Source organism: Diceros bicornis, chromosome 7 (genome assembly GCF_020826845.1).
Source record: "Diceros bicornis minor isolate mBicDic1 chromosome 7, mDicBic1.mat.cur, whole genome shotgun sequence".
NCBI lineage: Eukaryota > Metazoa > Chordata > Mammalia > Perissodactyla > Rhinocerotidae > Diceros > Diceros bicornis.
In genome coordinates, this window is record NC_080746.1 from 43,743,666 (window position 1) to 43,756,556 (window position 12,891).

A 12,891-nucleotide genomic window follows, 5' to 3' on the forward strand; every position below is an offset into this window, starting at 1 on the left:
TGTATATATATAATATATGTATATATGTATTTTATTATTTATGTGTTATATGTATGTTATTATATATAATCTTATCACATATTGCATATTACATATGTATTATATATGTACATATCCATACATAGACATATAACTTCACTGAGGTATAGTTGATATTAAATAAACTGCACAAACTACAATTATTTAAAGGGTAAAATTTGATAAATTTTGATGTATAGATACATCCATGAAACCATCACCACAATCAGGATAATGAATATATCCATCGCTGCCAAAGGATCTTTCAATGTGCTTTGTAATCCCTCCTTGGCACCCTTCTATATCCCATCCTATCCCATTCCACAGGAAATCACTGACCTCTTTTCTACCAATATAGAATATAATTTGTATTTTCTAGATGTTTGTAAAAATTGAGTCATCCAGTACATACTGTTTTATGTCTGGCTTCTTTCACTCAGAATAATTATTTTGAGATTCCTACGTGTTGTAGTATGTACTAAGAGCTCTTTCTTTTTTATTGATGAACAGTGTTCCCTTGTCTGGCTATTCCAAAGTTTCCCCACTACTATTTCTTTATTCCCCAATACTATTTGTAGTCTTTTTATTCTTAGACATTCTGATAGGTATGTAGTGATATTTCACTGTAGTTTTGATTTACTTTTTCTTAATGACTAATGGTGTTCAACATCTTTTCCTAGGCTTACTTGCCATCCGCAGAACTTCTTTGGCTAAGGATCCGCGTATTTTTCATTGAACTTTTTGTTTCCTTATCATTAAGTTTTGCAGGTCTTTTATATATTCTGGATACAAGTCCATATCAGATATACAGGTTGCATATATTTTCTCTGTCTGTGGCTTGTGATTTCATTCTCTTAACAGTGTCTTTTGAAGAGCATAAGTTTTATATTTTGTTGAAGTCTAATTTATCTATTTTTTATTTTATAGATCATGCTTTTGGTGTCATATTTAGGGAATTTTTGCCTAACCCAAAATTACACAAATTTTTTCCCATATTTACTTCTAGAAGTTTTGTAGTTGTAGGTTATACATTTAGGTTTATGATATATTTTGAATTAATATTTGCATATGGTGCAGGATATAGATGGAAATCTTCCTTCTTTCCTTTTTCCTTCCTTCCTTCTTTCTTTCTTTACTTTCTATCTTTCTCTTTCTTTCTTTTCTTTCCTTTCCTTCCTTCCTTCCTTCCTTTCTTTCTTTTTCTTTCTCTTTCTTTCCGTTACATATGAGTATTCCAATGTTTCAACACCATTTTTTTTTAATGACTACATTTTTCTCTACTGAATTGTCTTTGAAACTTTGTCATGAATCACTTTTCTATACATGTGTGGATCTATATTTATAGTGTCTATTCAGTTCTATTGCTTTATTTATCTACATTTATTCCACTACCATATTGCCTTGATAACTGTAGCTTTATAATAAGTCTTGAAATAAGGTAGAGCTAATTTTCCAGCTTTGTTCTTTATTTGAAAATTTGTTTTGGCTATTCTTGGTCATTTTTATTTCCGTATAAGTTTTAGAATCAGTTAGTCAGTTTCTACAAAAGAATAGTTTTGAATGAGATTGCATGGAATCTACAGATCAATTTGGGGAGAATTGAAATTCTGAAATATTGAGTCTTCCAATTCATGAAAATCGTATATCTATCCATTTATTTAGATACTCTTTAATTTCTCCCAGAAATGTTTTCAGGTTTTTTTTTTTATTTGAGACTTTATATTTTAAGTTTTAAGTTCACTGTAAAATTGAAAGGGAGATGCAGAGATTTCCCATATACCTCCTGCCCCAAACATGCATAACCCCCGCCATCATCAATATCCCCCACTAGACTGGTACATTTGTTACAATTGATAAACATACATTGCCACGTCATAATCACCCAAAGACCATAGTTTACATTATGGTTTACTCTTGGTGTTTTACATTCTATGGATTTGAAAAAATATATAATGATAGGTATCCATCAATATGGTATTACACAGAGCAATTTCACTGCCCTAAAAATCCTCTATGCTCTGCCTATCCCTGGCTCCAAACTGCTGGAAACCATTGATTTTTTTACTTTCTCCATAGTGTTGCCTTTTCCAAAATGTCATATAGTTGAATCATATGGTATATTGCCTTTTCAGATTTCCTTCTTTCACTTAGTAATACGCATTTAAAGTTCTTCCATGTCTTTTCATGGCTCAATAGCCCATTTCTTTTTAGCACTGAATAATATTCCATCATCTGGATGTAACAGTTTATTCATTAACCTACTGAAGGACACCTTGATTGCTTCCAAATTTTGGTAATTATGAATAAAGCTACTATAAACAGCCACAGGTTTTTGTGTGGACATAAGTTTTCCGTTCCTTTGAGTAAATACCAAGGGGCACAATTGCTGGATCATATGGTAAGAGTATGTTCAGTTTTATAAGAAACCACCAAACTGTCTTCCAAATTGGCTGTATCATTTTGCATTCCCACCAGCAGTGAATGAGACCCTGTTGCCTGTTGTTCCACATCCTCACCAGCATTTTGTGTTGTCAGTATTCTGGATTTTGGCTGTTCTAATAGGTATGTAGTGATATCTCATTGTTTTAATTTATCTTCTAAGATTTTTACAGGTTTGTGCTTTACTTTTTTTGTTGTTATTCCTTTTTTCTCCCCAAGGCCCCAGTAGATAGTTGTATGTCATAGTTGCACATCCTTTCTAGTTCCTGTATGTGGGATGCCGCCCCAGCGTGTCCAGACAAGTGGTGCGTTGGTGTGTGCCCAGGATCCCAACCTGGGCCGCCAGTAGCGGAGCGCGTGCACCTAACCACTAAGCCACGGGGCTGGCCTCTGTGCTTTCCTTTTAAGTCTTGTGATCCATTTAGAGTTTTGTACTTTTCCATGAACACTTTGGACCTCTCTTGAGAGATCTATCACTAAGTATTTTATATTTTTTGTTATTTCATTGATTCTGTTATAAAGGGTATTGAATTCTAATTTCAGTTTCCATTGTTCATTGTTAGCACATAGTAATATAATTGATTTTTTTCCTTGATCTTTTCTCCTGCAACTTTGCCTAACTTCCTTATTAATAGTAGTCATTTTTTTTTCATACATTCCATTGGATTTTCAACTTAGATGAACATGTCAACTGTGAATTAAGATCATTTTCTTTCTTTCTTCCCAATCTGTTGCAATTTTTTCTCCTATTGTACTGGTTAGAACTTCCTGAACCATTGTCTTGTTGAATTGAATTGGTAAAAGAGGATGCAAATATCTGGTTCCCGATCTTAGGATGAAAGCAGACTTTCATCATTAAGTATGATGCTTGTTGTAGGTTTTTTTGTAGATGTTCTTTATCCAGTTGAGGAGGTTACTTTCAATTCTTAGTTTTCTGAGAGTTTTTATCAAATATGTATGTATGATTTTGTTAAATGCTTTTTCTGCATTTGATATTGAGATTATCAATATCTATTGATTAATATTTGATATTGAGATTATCATATTTTTTCTATTTTAGTTTTTTATGATGGTAAATATATTTATATTTATTGACTTTTAAATGTTAAACAAACCTTGCATTACATGGATAAAGGAGGTCATTTAATAATGATAAAGAGGTTAATTCATCAAGAGGACATAAAAATCCTAAACATTTTACTCCTAATAATGGAGCTTCAAAATACGTGAAGGAAAGCTGACACAACTACAACAACAAATAGGCAAATCTGCTATTATAGTCAGAGATTTCAATATCCCTCTCTTAACAACCGATAGAACATGTAGACAGAAAATTAAATCTGAGGGTGTAGAATGTTTAACCAACACTATCAACCAACTTGACCTAATTGACATTCACTGAAGACTCCGCCCAATGGTGGAATATATATTCTTTTAAAGTGCACAGGGGAATTTAATATAATAGATCATGTTGGTGCCAGAAAACAATTAAAAATTAATTTAAAAGGATTCAAGTCATACAAAAAGATTTTATCTAACCACAAAGAAATTAAATTAAAAATAGAAAGCTCTTTAGAAAATCCCCAAATACTGGAAACTAAATGATATACTTTAAAGTAACCCTGGTAGTATGCTTTGTTATGAAATCTACTTTGTCCGATATTAAAAAAAAACCACTCCAGCTTTCTATTTTTAAATGTTAGAACTGTATATCTTTGTATGTATTTTTAAAAAAATTTTACTTTCAGCTTTTTCATGTCTTTGTATTTAAAGTGTGTTTCTTTTAAGTGGTTTCTGTAGTTGGTTCTTGCTTTTGTGTGTGTTTGGTGGTGGCGGTGGGGGGAAGTTTGTCCAGTTGGATAATCTCAGCCTTTCAATTGTATAGTTAGATCGTCTTAATTTAATATGATTAATTTTGTTTTGTATTAGTCTCATCTGTCCTTTGTCCAATTTTTTCTCTTTAATGTATTATTTTGGATTTATTGAACAGTTTTAATGATTTGCTTTTGTCTTCTTCATTGTTAGCTAAAACTCCTTGTTTTGTTATTTTAGTGGTTGGTTAGGGTTTCTAGTACACATCTTCCACTTTTCACAATCCACCTTCGAGAGATGTCATACCACTAAACATATTGTATAAGAATTCTACAATGGATGGTTCCTTTTTTCCACATCTCCAACCTTTAGCTACTGTTGTCATACATTTTACTTTTACATATATTATAAACTCTACACCACATTGTTAATATTTTTGTTCTAATTGCCAATTTATCTTTTAAGGACATTTAAATAATATGAAAAAATCTTATATACTTATCCATGAAGTTCTTATTTGCAGTGATTGTTATTCTTTTGTGTAGACCTATATTTCCATCTGGTATCATTTTCCTTCAACTTGAAAGACTCTGTTAACATTTGTTGTAGTGTGGGTCTGCTAGTGATAAATTCTTTGAGCTTTTGTGTATCTGAGAAAGTATTTGTTTGACCTTCATTTCTGAAAGATATGTTTGCTAGGTATAGACTTGTATTTCCGGGTATTTTATATTAGAAACAGGACATTGTATTTTACCTTATTTAGCGTTGGATAATTTTGTATTCCTCTAGATATACTTGAGGATTTCTTCTGTGTCACAGTTAAGTTACTTGGAAACAGTGACCCTTTTGTATATTGATTTTAAGTTTTGTTTTGTGGACCAAAACAGCATCCAATCTAAGGTTAATTTTCTCTACAACTGACATAAGGTCCTTCTGAGTACTCTACCCAATATCCTGTGAATTACATATTTTCCAGGCTGAATGATGGGAAAAGGCACTATTTCTGGCTCTGTTGTTCCTTCTTATCTTTTTGGTTAGTTCTTTCTCCATCCTCAAGCAGTTTCTTCACGTGCATACACTGATGAATACTCAGGGGGAAGCTCTGAAGATGTCTGTAATTCTCTCTTTGCATCTTCTCTTCTATGTGAAACCCCTTGGTCTCCCAGATTCTTAGCTCCATCCTGTCAAGGCAGGAAGTCCATTGGGCTCCCTCTGTGTCCCCACTCTGCACACCTCACCCTAGAATCTCTCTGAAGGGAGTAGCTGGGGCAAACGTAAGACTCACCTTACTTTGTTTCCCATTTTTAGGGTTCACTATCCTTCACCACTTCATTTCCAGTGTACTGAAGGCCATTGTTTCATATATTTTGATTTTTAGTTGATTCAGGAGGAAGGCCAAATCTATTCCCTGTTTCACCATTTTGGCTAGAAGCAAAAGTCCAGTTAATTGTATTTTAATATTTTTATGCTGATTACAAACACTGTCCATATTTTATAGAACTGATATCAGTCAAGTTTTTGTTGCACTAGTAAATTATCCAGTTTCAAGATCTCCGTTTTTCCCTAACGTTACATTTCCATCAAATAACGCAACAGGCCCACTTTCTTCACTGAACACTCCCTCCAGTTGTCTCCTCACTAGGTGTACTCTAGCCATATTAGCATGCTAAACCTCAGAGATTTCTCCCACACTGCCCTCTCTTTCTGGAAGATTCTGAACCCAAATTTTGACCTCACTAAACTCTACTCCTCTGAATCTCAGCTTAAATATCAGGAAAGGCCTTTCCTGACCCTTGCTTTCCCCATTATCCCCACATTATTCTCTATCAAGTACTTTTTTTTAATTACAATTTTGCCATTTCTAATTTTATATTTACTCATTCGTTTACTCATTTAACGATTATCTGTCTTATTCGAGTTGAATCTCTCTACAGTCAGTGATTTTGTTTGTCTTTCCCCTTGTGGTCCCAGTTCTCTTAATGTACTTTGTGTCTAACAGGGAAGACAGACATTAACAATGTCTAACTTAAAAAGTGCCGTGAAGGAAAAGAATTAGGATGATATAGGAGTTTATAATGAGGGGACCTAATCTTCCTGTGTTAGGCTTTTCTGAGACTAAAGTAGTAGTTAATCTGAGACCTAAAAGATGAGTAACAGCTAGCAAAGCGTGATTGAGGAAAGAAAGAAGGAATTTGTATACTTAGCCTGAGGAAGAGAGGTTTGGTGTGGAAACAAGGTGAGGATAGAAGGAAAGGTGATTAGTGATATAGCTACCTTGACATGTTTGAACTGTTGCCACGTCAAAGAGGAATTTATCGTAATCTCTACTGCTTTGGAGTTCAGGAGAAAGACAGGACAATTAAGATGGTAATTAAAGTCAAGAGATTTTGACACAATAACAGGAAGATCTTTCTCACTTTTGGAACTGTCCAAAAACCAACTGTCTTTAAAATGCAACAAATTCTCTGAAATTGGAAGTGCTCAAACAAAAATTGTATGACTATTGCTTAAAGGAATAAATAAGTATATTTCTGCTTTAGTTTAAAATATAATATTCTGTTCACAAGTACTCTGCAATAGAATTTATGCTGAGACTTAGGCTAGCAATTGAATGTATTCATTCATTTATTCAATGATTATGTAATGAATATCTACTATACACCAAGTTATTCTTCTAGGTACTAAGTGAACAGAGGTGTTTAAAATAATCCTGGTCCCTCTTTTTAAGCTTGAAATCTAGAAAATATCAATGCAGATATAGCAGCAAAGCTTCACATTCAATATTCCTCATTTGCGAATTGTTCTGAAACATCTTTGTGTTCCTCAGGGTGGCTAGTACAGAGCTTTCCTTGAATGAAAGAAACAGTTTATGAGTGAATACTAGATTTAAATCTCTCTCACATGCTTGTTCTTTTGTCTGGAAGAACTTCTCCTCACATCTCCTGCTTTTACCTTGCTAACTAGTACTTATCCTGAAAGATTCAGCTCGGGTGTCATCTCCCTTAGAAAGTATTCCCTGAACAACTGTCCACACTCCTAGCAGATGGTTTAGTGTTTCCTCCTCCTTCGTCAGTGCTGGCCCACGACAAATGATCATCTTGGGCAGGATGATTTGGTATCGCTTCAAAATAAACTTTAAATTTTTGTTAAACTTTTATTTAAGGATAGGAGAGACTGAGGCAGGGGTAAAGACAGAAGATGCTTCTCATATCCAGTGACATTAGTCTCCGTTTCATTGCCACCAACCCCTACTTTCGCCGTAAATCAGGCATTTACACTACTCAAAATTGCTCCAGTTAAAAAAGCTCTAGAGCTGGCCCTGATGGCCTAGTGGTTAAAGTATGGCGTGCTCCACTTCGGTGGCCCAGGTTTGGGCCACACCACTCTTCTGTCAGTAGCCATGCTGTGGTGGTGGGTCACACAGAAGAACTAGAAGGACCTACAACTAGAATATACAACCATGTATTGGGGCTTTGGGGAGGGGAGAAAAAAAAAGAGGAAGATTGGCAACAGACATCAGCTCAGGGTGAATCTTTCTCAGCAAAAAAAGAAAAAAAAAAGCTCTAATTCTGTAATCTTCTGATCACAACCTCCATTGTTTTGGAGATCGGCTTCCAAATTATTTACGTTAAACCTCTTCTGCCTTCCAAAATTCTATAGCATCCAGTTAATTGTCCCAACTATTTTCTCTTTATCCATCAGCCTCCTCTTTTTGACTTCTTAGATATCTAGTATACATTCTGTAGTCCACTCTTTCAAGCACTTTTGTCGTCTCTATGTTTCCTTGCCCCTTCGCCCAGTAAAGCATCACCCTTGAGTAAATACAACTCTCTCCCTGGTTTTCTGGCTCCGTGCTCATAAAATTCACTTAAATACAACTGCGCAGAGGTTGTTCTGTGATTCATGACCACCTATTTTAACTGTCTCAACAGGGCCTGGCAGCATTCCTGTGTTTCTCTAGTCAGCTGTGTTTCCTACTTTCTAAAACTATTATTTTAAACCTTCTCCATTCTCTTAAAACTTCTGATATCTTACCTCCCTTCCAGCAATTTCAGCAGGTGAAACTTTTTCTATTCTGCAGAAAAAAATGGAGGCCATCATAGGGAAACCACTTCAACTTCCTGTTTCCAAATTTATAAATCTTTCTTTATCTCCACCATCTTTTACTCCTTCCCTTCTGTTAAAGGGTATGTCCCTCCTCCAATTAAACTCTACCTGTGTTATGGATCTTGTTCTCTTCTACCTTTTTAGGAAAACTTCCTATCAACTAGCCCCTTTATATCTTCTATTTTTTTCTATTATTTACCTTTATATTGGATTCTTTACCTCAACATTTAAATATACTCTCTTATCATTAAAAAAAGTATCCCTGGATTTTCTCACCTCTTTCAGCTACTGTTCAATCTCTCTTCACCTTTTTATAGCCAAACATCTGAAAAAGTACCTGTCTTCACTTCTTATCTCCTATTAATTTCTCAGTCCACTCACTTCTGATTTCTACCACTCAATCAAAACAACTTCTGCTAAACTCTCCAATGATCCCTGCATCAATTATACCAGTAGATACTTTCAGTCCTCACTTTATTTGACTTTTCAGCAACTCTCCATATAGTTGATTATACTCTGTTTCTAGAAGTACTATCATACCTTGGCTTCTTGACACTAAGTGCTTCTGTACCACCACTACCCCACCAACTTCTGCTACCTCTCTGATCACTTCTCAGATTCCCTCATTTTTCCTCCTCTTTTATGTGAGTGTTATATGTTGAATATTCTCAATGCTCTGTCCTGGGCCTTTTCCCCTCTTCCTCTCCTCTTACCCTCTCTTCTCTTTTTATACTTTCTACCTTGACATCTTAATCCACCCTCATCACTTTAAATACCATATGTTTGTTAACAACTCCTAACTTTATAATATATATAGAATACTATATATTATATATCCCAAACATCTCTATTAGTATTTAGACCTCTGTGTCCAAATACTGTTCAACATTTTCCTTGGGTGTTGCATGGGCAGCACAAACTCATTATTCCAAATTAAAATCATTATTCCCCCCTTCTCCAAAGTCATCATTCCTGCGGTGTAATCCAGCTTAGTATGTGTTATCCACATATACTAGCTGCTGAAGCCTGAGAATGTGGAATGACCTTGGAAATTTCATACTTCTTCAATACAAATATCCAAATTAATCACACTTTTGGTAGATCCTAGCTTCTAAATAAATAAAAAATCCATCCATTTCTTTCCATTTTATCTATAAGAACCCTGTTAAAATCATTGTCATCTCTCACCTATCTGCTACAATAGAACTCTGATCTGGTCTTCTCATATCCACAATTGTCACCTATAATATTCCTGATACAATAACGTTTTAAAAGCAAAACTGATCATATTGCATGCTTACTCAAAACCCTTCTATCTCTTCCCACATATCTTTATACAGAGTCCAAAATTCATAGTATGTTTGTCTTTAAGGCTCCAAAGGAGCTGACCTTGCCTACCTCTCCAGTTGCATTTTTCACCACTTTCTCCCTCACTCTGTGCTCCAGCAACACTGGCTTGGTTTCAGCAACTTAATTGGGCCAAGAACTCTCTCTCACCGCAGGGAATTTGCTCCTGCAATTTCCTCTGTCTGGACTTCCCCTCTTCTCCCAGTCCTCTTTGCCTGGCTATTCTCCTTCAGGTCTTGGCTTAAATGTTTCTCAATCAGAGAAGATTCTCTAGAACTCTAGACTAGAATAGGTTTGTTTATTTTATATCTTATAGCATTGTCTACTCTTCTGGATGGCACTTCCCACAAAAGCAATTAATTATTTAGTGTTATAGTTATTAATATAATCTCTGTCTTTCCACTTGACGCTAAGCTCCAGAAAGACAGAGATCATGTCTATCTTGGTCATTTATCTTCAACTTTGATCTAACATGGGGCCTAACATGAAGTATATTGCTTAATTAATATATGTTGGATGAGTTTTTAATATTATGGGATAAATTGGGAAATTTATAGAACCACAAAACTATACAACCAGAAAATAACTTGACAATCATCTAGCCCAAATTGCTAATCTTATAAAGTAAGAATTTGAAGGTTAGAAAGGTTAAATAACTTGTCCAACATAAAAAAATAAAATTTAGTGGCAGAGCCAGAATTCAGTGGAACCCAGGTCTTCCAGCTCCAAATTCATTGCTCTGTCCAATGTATCAGACTGCCTTCCTAACATAGCATTTTCAGTCTCACAATCTGATTTTTCACAAATTGAGGAAAACAATACCACATCCCGTATTAATGAGCTTGAAGGAGGAAATGCAATTTGATAATCAACAGGAAGATGAGTGGCAGTTTTTCCTTCCATTGTGTTGAATATTGTGGCCCAGTTATATTATTCTGGTCTTCTCCACATGTATTCTTTATTTATATTCTGTTAGAGACCACATTAATGAGTACTACCACTCACATAATTATTACAAATAGAATTGGACGCTTTTCTTGTTTGAATTAAGTTTGTGTGTGTGGAAGAGATTATTCGAGGACTTATTTCTGTGTGACATCATGATATTTTGGAATACTGCACTGTAGTATGCAGTTTGCCGCTGAAAATTTGGCTGTGGGACTATAAAAATAAAAGAAAGTTTTAAATACTCTTCTAACAAGTGCGTCTCCAAACTTACCAAACAGTCTACTGTTGTTCTAAATTTGCTATTACAATAAATGATTAGAATCTTCTAGGACGAGTCAATAGGGAGTAAGGGCATTTCTCATTCAAATAGGACAGATATGATGAGTAGTCATTCAATTCAAATCTTGATGAGAAGGCACAGGGTTAGACACTAGGGAAACAACTATAATTAATAGGTAAAGGAGGCAGAATTATCGTTAATTTAAAAAACTATTTGAATCATACAACCATTCTTAATTTGTCATTGTCATTATGTGAATTATTTGACTAATTAATGAAAAAATATGCATTGATTATCATGTTAAACAATAGGATAAATGCTAGGAATATGAAGATTAAGATGCAGTCTCTTACTTATTAATAACTTCAGATGTAATGAAAACATTTAAAATGTTAATATGGCTGTGTTTCTCCATATCAAAAATATTCCTCCATTATCAATCCATTTTTTTTTTTTTTGGTGAGGAAGATTAGCCCTGAGCTAACATCTGTTGCCAATCCTCCTATTTTTGCTGAGGAAGATTGGCCCTGGGCTAACATCTGTGCCCATCTTCATCTACTTTATACGTGGGACACCTGCCATAGCATGGCTTGATGCGCAGTGCATAGGTCCATGCCTGGGATCTGAACATGCGAACCCTGGGCCTCCAAAGCGGAGCATGCGAACTTAACCACTATGCCACCAGACAGGCCCCTCAATCCATATTTTTATAATTCAGTGATAATACTTAGGGTATAGACAAAGCTACTGTAACATAAAAACTCCAAAAATACAGTGGATTTATCAAGGCGATTGATTTTTTCTGTCTCATATAGGAGTCCGTCCAATCCTGGCTACCAGGGATTTTGATCCAGGAGATCATTCAGTGACCCAGTTTCTCCTATTATGCTGCTCAACTCTGCACTAGAGTGTAGTCCTCATTCTCTTGGTAAAAGACAGTTCATTGGCCCATCATTGTTCAGTCCTATGAAAAGGGAAAGGGAGAGGAAATGAAATGTAAGCAATTTTCTATTTTATGGATGTGAATAGAAGGTTTAACACATTACTTCTACTAATATCTAATTGTCCAGAACTTACTCACCTCTATCCTACCTTAAAGGTAGGCTAGGAAATGTAGTCTCTTCTGGGAAGTTCTATGCTTAGATAAAACTCTGGTGATTCTATTATTAAGTGAACTAGGGGAGAATGAATATACATGGACAATTAGCAGTCTCTGTCACAATTTTCCTTTCTAGCCACCTCCGTATCTATGCATCCTCATCTTTCCTCACCAATACGCTCAAATCTTCCACAAGGGACACCGAAAATCCTATCCAGTAATCCTATCCTGTGAATCTGAAAATCTAGGATGTAGTCTTCTCAATCAGGTCAGGAAGTGCCTCCTTATGATCTGGTAACCCATCCATTAAACAAAAGTTATATGTCTTCCCCAACTCCAATATACAATGGTAGAGTAAGAAAAGAATGACTGAATTAAAAACACCCCAGTTGTGATATCCTGAGTACACAGCGTCACCTATGGAATATTCCAGTCAAGAATACATACAATGGAATATTATTCAGCCATAAAATGGAATGAGATTCTGACATTACAGGACAACATAGATGAACCTGGAAGACATTATGCTAAATGAAATAAGCCAGATACAAAAGGACAAATATTGCATGATTCTATTTATATGAAGTACCTAGAATAGTCAAATTCATGGAGAAAGAAAGTAGATTGGTGGTTACCAGAGGCTGGGAAGAAGGGAGAATGGGGAGTTATTGCTTAACAGGTACAGAATTTCAGTTTGAGAAGATGAAAAATTTCTGGAAATGGATGGTTGTGATGGTTGCAGAACAATGTGAACATGCTTAATGCTACTGGACTGCACACTCAAAAATGGGTTTAAAATGGTAAATCTTACATTATGTATATTTTACCACAATATTTTTTT